Below are 8621 nucleotides of genomic sequence, written 5' to 3'. Positions count from 1 at the left end.
CCAGGGCAGGGGTCTCCTCTCTCACCCCAAGGCATCCAGCCCTTCTCCCTGCATCCAAGTAACCCTCAATAAATATTGTTAATTAGAAATCCTGTTCCATCTCATTATTTTTTATCTCATGTTCAATTTGCAACCTCCAGGAGAGGCTCTCATCTATCTGAGGCATCATCCAAAGAGGCCCTTCATTACCTGGTCACTCCTTCCCTCCATACTCCACTGTAGCCTGGAGCCCCGCATGGCATCTTGCTCAGGCCAGGCAGATCTTATGCCCTCCCTGATTCTGATGACAATGACCCACTATTCCTCTTCTGGTAGCCCCAGGATCCTGCTGAGAGAACCCAGTAGGCCTGGATTTTCTGTTGTCTATTCACAATCTGTCCTGGCCGCAACTTTCTCCTGCTTCATATCTAAAGTTGCCCATTAACCCCGAGTGTACTGGTTCCTTAAAGTGGGAAGCGGGATTTAGAGATCACACTTGGGCTGCTACTCACACATCCCTTTTGGGTCAGACACTCAAAATGGACACGAGACCTTGTGAGGGTGACAGAGTCTTGCTTCCAACTTCTCCCTGGAGGTTGAGGCTGGACTTTCTTACTAACACCTGGTGAGACCCATCGCAAACTAAGACAACACCAGGAAGGATGGAAGGGAGAACCCTGGAGCTATGGTTGTGGTCAGATTGGACCTTCCCATGGCTGCTGAGGCTCTGGGCCAAGCTGTCCCTTCTCTGGGGCATTGGGGACACCTGAGGATGCCTCCCTGCTCTTACTTTGTGGTCACACCAAGAGATCAGGGTTGCAACAACCCTATAGTATAGAGAATCCCTGTCCCTTTCCATGCCACTTCCCTCCTTAGGGAAGCAAACGCCCTCCCAGGAGCCCATTCCCATTCCTGGGCCACAGTCAAAGGGAAAACCTGATCCTGACATGCTTGGGCCTCTGCATTTCCAGATGTCCTGTCATTGCATGCGTGGGGTTGACTGTCTCATCTCAGCCTGAGAAGGGCAGGCAGGGGTGTGGACACTCTGCCGAGCAAATGCCCGCTGGAGTCAGTGGTTCAGCTTTCCTGCATCACAGCTGCTGCTGGGGGCTGGGGAGGGGGGCATGGGGGTCCTAGGGAGTAGTTTTTATATGAGCCTATGTCACAGTGTTTGATGTTCAGCAGACAGACCAAGGTGACTGTCCTAGGCGAGTCGCTTTTTCCCCTTCCTTCCCTGCTCTTGTCAAGTGTTTTTTTTGTTTTTTTTTTTTCTGCTGGTTTTGATCTTTTTCTGTGACTTCTCACAGCCTGTGGCCTGGGTTTCCTTCTGGACCTTGGTTCTGAGAGGCTGACCTCTCCTCTCCCTATTTAAACCTCTGTATGCCTCAGCTGGTCACTGTGACCCCTTCACCTCTGACCCCAGAGGCAGGGCATTGAAATGGTGACCTCTTGAGACTCCTCTGTCTGTCTGCCAGGTGCATGTGGGTCCCCCAGACTTGCTCTGTTATGTGTTCCTCTGTCTGGGCTCTTGACAGACCAGCTTTGCCTGTGGGGTGAATTGGGGCCTCATGTCATAGAAAAGAAAGTGATATTAAATCCAGTAACAGGTTAAAAAAAAATCCACTACCAGGTAAAAAGAATTGGTTCTTTTTTTTTTTTTTTTTTTTTTTTTTTTTTTTTTTTTTTTTTTTTTATTTTTATTTTTTTTTTTTTTGAGACGGAGTCTTGCTCTGTCGCCCGGTCTGGAGTGCAGTGGCCGGATCTCAGCTCACTGCAAGCTCCGCCTCCCGGGTTCACGCCATTCTCCTGCCTCAGCCTCCCGAGTAGCTGGGACCACAGGCGCCTGCCACCTCGCCCGGCTAGTTTTTGTATTTTTAGTAGAGACGGGGTTTCACCGTGTTAGCCAGGATGGTCTCGATCTCCTGACCTCGTGATCCGCCCGTCTCGGCCTCCCAAAGTGCTGGGATTACAGGCTTGAGCCACCGCGCCCGGCCAAGAATTGGTTCTTAACATCATTAGTCATCTCAAAACTGTAAATAAAAATCACCATCAGATACCACATACTATAATTAGAATATAACCAAAAACGAAACTACCATTTTATCTAGAAATCCCAATAGTGAGTATATGCTTCATGAAAATGAAATCAGTATACTGAAGAAACTACCATTTCATCTAGAAATTCCAATAGTGAGTATATGCTTCATGAAAATGAAATCAGTATACTGAAGAAACTACCATTTTATCTAGAAATTTCAATAGTGAGTATATGCTTCATGAAAATGAAATCAGTATACTGAAGCGATAGCTGCCTTCCCAGGTTTAGGGAAGCACTACTCCCAAGAGCCAAGGTATGAAACCAACCTAACCTGTCCATAAACTGACAGAGCAATGAAGGAACCTCAGCACACAGACACAATGAAATATGCCTCACCCTTAAAAATTCATGGCTTGATGTCATTTACAGCAACCTGGGATGATCCTGGAAGTCATAAACTGAGTCAGCTAGGCAGAGAAAGACAAACACTGTATCATCTAAACCATGTGGAAGCTAAAACAAAGTATCTAATTGAAGGTGAAGGTACAATAGTGGTTGTTAGCAGAGGCAGCAGGGAGGAGAGGGAAGGGGTAGTCATTGGTAATGGGTGCAGAGCTGTGGTTCCAGGGAAGGGATCAATTCTGCTGAGGCTTCTCCACAGCAGGGTGACTGGTGGTACCAATATGGCAGCTTCTTTTTCAGTAAAGCTAGAAAGAAGGACAATGAAGGTTCACAACACATAGAAATAAAAACTAGATATGGGAACAGATGTGAGGAGCACCCTGATTTCATCATTCTTCAGTGTATACAAACAGGAAAAAATCCCACTGCGTCCCCTAATTTTCGACATGTATTACAAAACAAATTTTTTTTTTTTTTTTTGAGACAGAGTCTCGCTCTGTTGCCCAGGCTGGAGTGCAGGGGCGCCATCTCCACTCACTGCAAGCTCCGCCTCCCGGGTTTACACCATTCTCCTGCCTCAGCCTCCTGAGTAGCTGGGACTACAGGCACCCGCCACCTCTCCTGGCTAGTTTTTGTATTTTTAGTAGAGACGGGGTTTCATCAAGTTAGTCAGGATAGTCTCGAACTCCTGACCTCGTGATTCGCTGGTCTCGGCCTCCCAAAGTGCTGGGATTACAGGCGTGAGCCACCGCACCCGGCCTGCACAAAACAAATTTTAAAACTATAAATAAGCAATATTTTAGAAACAAAAAAGAAAAGAAGGCTGGGCGCGGTGGCTCACGCCTGTAATCCCAGCACTTTGGGAGGCTGAGATGGGCGGATCACGAGGTCAGGAGATCGAGACCACCCTGGCTAACACGGTGAAACCCCATCTCTACTAAAAAAAAAAATACAAAAATTAGCTGGGCGTGGAAGCGGGCACCTGTAGTCCCAGCTACATGGGAGGCTGAGGCAGGAGAATGGCTTGAACCCGGGAGGCAGAGCTTGCAGTGAGTGGAGATTGCACCACTGCATTCCAGCCTGGGCGACAGAGCGAGACTCTGTCTCAAAAAAAAAAGAAAGAAAAAGAAAAAAGAGCAACACACCACAACACAGAGGCACCTCTGTCCCTGGCTAATGAGTTCCCGCATCTCTAATTTCTCCTCAGCCTGGACTGTAGAGGCAGGAGCCCAGGGGATGCTGGCTTGGAGGCTGCTTAGTGGGATGACATCACAGTGCACAAAGCTGGGAGCCTGCACTCACTGAAAAGGGGTTGTCTCTTCTTCATCCAGGGTGAAGCCCTTCAACCAGGGTGCTGACTCAAAGGGAAGGCCAGCGCGTGCTGCAGGGACATCTGAGGGAGGCTCAAACTCCGCAGTCTGGCTTGGCGTAAAGAAGTGATGGAGACTTTCCTGTGGTTCCTAGGCTCCCCTCCTGGACAGCACCAGGAATGTGCCTTCGAGGTGGCTGGGCTTCAGGTCAGCCTGGCGGCGTGCTTGGGTGACTTGGGAGAATGTAGCTGTTTGCTGGGAAGATCTTAAGGAGGAAACCAGAACCTCTCCCTGTCCCAAGCTCTCATCCCTGAGGGAGCCTGTTAGGACAGAGTTCATCCTCAGTCAAAAGAAACTGCATCTGGTTTCACATTTTACCTTCCTTCCTGCCACCCAGAGTGGGAGCAGGCAAACCTGGCTGAGGAGAGCCACACCCAGCCACACCCCATGGGTCAATCACTGGAGCTTCTGAAACCTGGGTGGTGCCTGGTACAGCTGGGTTCCTTCCTTCCCCCAGCCCAAGTTCCTGCCCCCAGCTTTGTCCCTGGAGGTCTCAGTCCTGCTCTCTACATTCTGAGGGGAACTCTTGGCCCCAGCAGAGAGCAAAACTCCAAGTGCACCTCCCATACACCTCCAGCACTGGGTTCGGCCTGTACCATCCAGGACCTGGTGCTTCTGGGCCTGGCATTTAGCCTTTGGCAAGAGAGTGAGAAGAGACGTGACTGTGCTCCAGGAACGGAAAGTGCCATTCCGACTTGAAATAAAGAGACTGAGCGCATTGATTCAGGTGCAGAGGTGGCTGATCAGATCTGACCCGAGGGTTTCCACTCAATGACATCGATGGTGATCTGGGTCGCCTGCCGTAAGGCCTCACCCTTGTAAGCCTTGCTGTCAGAGTCCTTCTCCAGGACACAGAAGGTGTGCATGTGGGCCTGCCAGGACCTTCCAGCCCTCAGGGGCCTCTGGCAGCGTGGTGAAGGCCTTGGTGGCCTTCAGGCACACCCTGCCCATGGGTGACTGTAGCACCTTCAGGAGCAGGCTGATGGCTCGTGTGTCCAGGGACACATACTTCTCGGCAGGCCACCAACACAGGGCATTCCTAACAGGCTGAAGGGGTCTCTTCTCACCCCCTCACACCCTAGCCCGCTTTTGACCCTTGTGCCTGCAGTCTCAGGGGAGTTGCCACCCCGTCCCCCTGCTGCAGGGATTCCCTGATGCATTCACGCAGCAAGACGCTGAGGCAAGAGCTGGGTTTCCCACCTCAGCACTCTTTTGAGCCACGTAATTCTCAACTTGGGGCCAAAGTTCCCCTGCTGTGACCTTTGGGGATGACACAGGAAATGACAGCAAGGATGGTGGTCACAGTGGACACAGGAGGATTGGGGGAGGCTGGGGAGGCCGCAGTTTGAGCGAGCAAGCTCTCTCCTGGAAAGCCACTCTCCTGATCGCACAGAAAGGGACCTCTGTGCAAACCTAAAAATGATGGGGCTGGGACGGGGCCTGGGAACATGCATTTCCACAGACCACCCGGGGTCTGGTTCAGGGGCCACACTTGGAGAAATACCCGAGCCGCTAATGAGACTCTCAGAAGAAAGAGAAGCCAGGACCTAGGGAAGGCAAGAGGGCCCCCCCAGCAAGGGGACATGACCACAGCCACGGCAGGGACTCTGGGGGTCGGTGACCAGCCCATCCTCACAATGAGGGGCCCAGTGTGGGAACACCCCCCAACCACCACAAGCTCTGAGTCTTTGTGCTCCCCCAGTTTTGAGGCCAGGATGTAGACTATGATTCTGTGTGACCTGGGGTGAGAGACAAGACACTGTGCCTCCGTTTCCTCACCTGTGAAGGCAGACATCGCCTCCCTGGAGGGTTGTCTAAATGTGAGGTTTGAAGACAATGCCTGGCACACAGGAGGCTCTCAGTGACTGCTGGGTGTCAGGATCGCCATCAGTGCTTCTCCTGTTCTCGCCTTCCTCATGGGGAGGAGGTGCCAGACCCTCTCCTGCGTGCTCCTGCAGGCAGAGGCCAGGATGAGCTCCTGGAGCTGCTCCTCTGCAGCTTCTACACCAGTGATCAGATGAGACCCTTGCTGATGACACCGAGGGCCGCTGCACGACAGGAAAGGACACTGAGGGTGGACCGGCCACACCCCCTCCCATGCTGGTTGGCCTCAGGGCTCAGGAAGGATTTTGCAGAGCAACTGGATGGGTTTGAAAAGAGAACTTGCAAGTTCCCCATCACCCCCCAAAGCTGCCTGGCCAGGGACCTGAGAAGCCAGCAGGAGGCTGTGGGTGAAGCCATGTCAGGGGCTGAGAGGGCAGATGCAGAGGACCCAGGAAGGGCCAACCTTTGGTTGCGGGCATCTCAGGGGACGTCTGCCATAGGGCACAGTGGCCTGAGAGGCAGCAGCCACCCCTAGGAGGTCCGGCAGTTCACTGTCGCGGGGCCCAGGCACATGAGGGGACCCTCCACTCTTCCCTACCACCGCCCCAGAGTAGGGGAGCCAACAAAGATCCCCCTTCCCACCCAAAATATTTCAAACGAGTTGGAGACTCACGCCTGGTCATACCAGCCCCTGAGAAGAGCCTGAGTTCAACTCTGAGACAGAAGACCTAGAGTGTATGTCAGTGTCTCACACACCAACAAGAGCTGTGCCCCCACCTAAAGCGATGGGAAGCCATAGGCTCTGGCCAAGGGGTCTTAAAGGGACCTGGGGCTCTGTGGGAAGGGGGGCTCCACATGGCACAGCTAGGGTACAGGTACTGGGAGACGTACAATGAGGCAAGGCTCCCCCATAAACAGGCCCCACTTGGCTCCTCCCAGCTGGAGCTGGAAGCCTGGGAAGGAAGTGGTCTCTCCCTCGAGGCCTCGAGAGCCTGTGGGGCAGGTAAGGGGCGAGAGGTTTTATGGGACGTGGAGGCCTGTGGAGGAGACAAGCCAGAGGGGTGAGGAGGAACATCAGTCCCTAGAGGGGCCTGGGCAGACACTAGCTTTCACTAAAGTTACTTTTTTTTCCATCATGAACTTTTTTTTTTTTTTTGATGGGGTCTCACTCTTGTTACCCAGGCTGGAGTGTAGTGCCATGAACTCAGCTAACTGCAACCTCCACCTCCCAAGTTCAAGTGATTCTCCTACCTCAGCCTCCCAAGTAGCTGAGATTACAGGTGCACACCACAATGCCCGGCTAATTTTCTTATTTGTAGAGATGGCATTTCGCCATGTTGGCCAGGTTGATCTCGAACTCCTGACCTCAAGTGATCCACCTGCCTCGGCCTCCCAAAGTGCTGGGATTACAGGCATGAGTGCATAATTAGCCTGTGCCTGGCCTAATTTTTGTTTTTAAATGTCATATTAAAATATCATTTATCTTGATTCCTGGGATTTCTGGCCCCTCTTAAATTTGGCACCAAGGCCAGCATCTCACTGACCTCTCCCCAGTCCTCTGGGTATGGCAGGAATGGAGGCAGGGGCCACAGAGGATGGCGGCTGCTGTCTCCACAGGGCACCCAGGCTGCTCCTTTCTCCCTATCCCCCTCCCCCCCACCGCGTATGTGCCGCCTCCACGCCCTTTCCCCCACTGGGCGGGGGCCACCTCCCCGAGCTCCAGGTGGTGGGCTCCAGCTGATGTTGTAGGGGCCTTCCTTGGGGTCCCTGGGTCACTGGACCTCAGCCAGGGTCACCTCCTAGGACTGATCCCTAGGAAACCCAAGCCCACACAGGGTGCAGGTGCCTCTGAGGGAAAGGCCCTGGGGAGGGCTTGTGGGGGGACACAGTGCAGCCCCTCTCCCTGTGTGACCCCAGTCCTTTCTCTCTCTGTGTGGGGGGAAGTCCCCAGATAAGGCACTGAGCATCTGGGTTCATTTACAACCTTCTGGGTCACAATGGCCTGTTCATCACTGGTGAACTTTATACCCCACATAATAATCATTTCAGTGGTCTCATAGGCAGGTCCTGCTGTGATCCCCATTGTATAAATGGGGATAGAGACCCTGTGCAACTCCAGCAGTGCCCCCATCGGGGGAGGGTTAAGACTAGTGGGTGCCAGGCTGGGACTGGGGTCTGAGAGTCCTGCAGGTACTTCCAGGCAAGGAGTCCCCATCGGGGTCAGGCTTTGTGCCAGGGCTGAGATCCTGGAGGAACCAGACTTACCCCAACTCAGGTCCACAAAGGGAGGGTGTCATGTGAGCTGACAGCCACATGCAGTGTGATGCCTGCAGGAGAGAAACTGGGACAGGGAAAGCCCAAAGGGTCTATGCAGAGGATGAGTGACAGGTGTAGGGGACACCTGGAAGGGGACTCCCAGGCATAGAGTCTCAAGAAGCTCCAGGTGGCCCACAGGGCTGGAGCAAATGAGTCCTGGGGCCAAGGTGGTTTGAGAGCAGGCTAGACAGTTACCAGGCCCAGACCCAGAGAACTCATCCCTGGGGGACAGACTCATCTGGGGAGTCCTGGAGGTTGTTTGCAGGGAATCAATGAGACCAGTCTTGGATGGGTGGGCAGGGGTGTGAATCCAGAACTAGGGACACCCCAGGGAGGGTGTTGTGGTGACCCAGGCAGTTTGACTGATATGAGGACAGACTCAGGAGAAGGGGGAACAGCAGAGGGAAGCGCAAGGACAACCCTGGGTTTTTTTGATAAACAGTGAAGAGAACACTGTATGTCAGCACATCCTGTGTTTTAAACAAAATGCCCAAGGGAAGTGGTGGTCTGCAAAGCATCCCAAGAAGGCAGCAAGGGCTTGGCTTGGTCTCCCCAAGGCCATCCACTCACTGACTTGCTCATAAAGGCTTACTGGGGGCCAGGTTGGGGGACACAGGGAGGGTGGACCAAATGGAGGGGGACTGTCCAGTCAGGAGGACAGATCATGGCCCATTTTTGGAGCAATAAAAGGG

Source organism: Trachypithecus francoisi, unplaced genomic scaffold, assembly GCF_009764315.1.
Source record: "Trachypithecus francoisi isolate TF-2019V2 unplaced genomic scaffold, Tfra_2.0 Lachesis_group14, whole genome shotgun sequence".
In the NCBI taxonomy this organism is placed as follows: Eukaryota; Metazoa; Chordata; class Mammalia; order Primates; family Cercopithecidae; genus Trachypithecus; species Trachypithecus francoisi.
The sequence above is the reverse complement of the archived record's forward strand: the minus strand, read 5'-3'. Positions refer to the sequence as shown.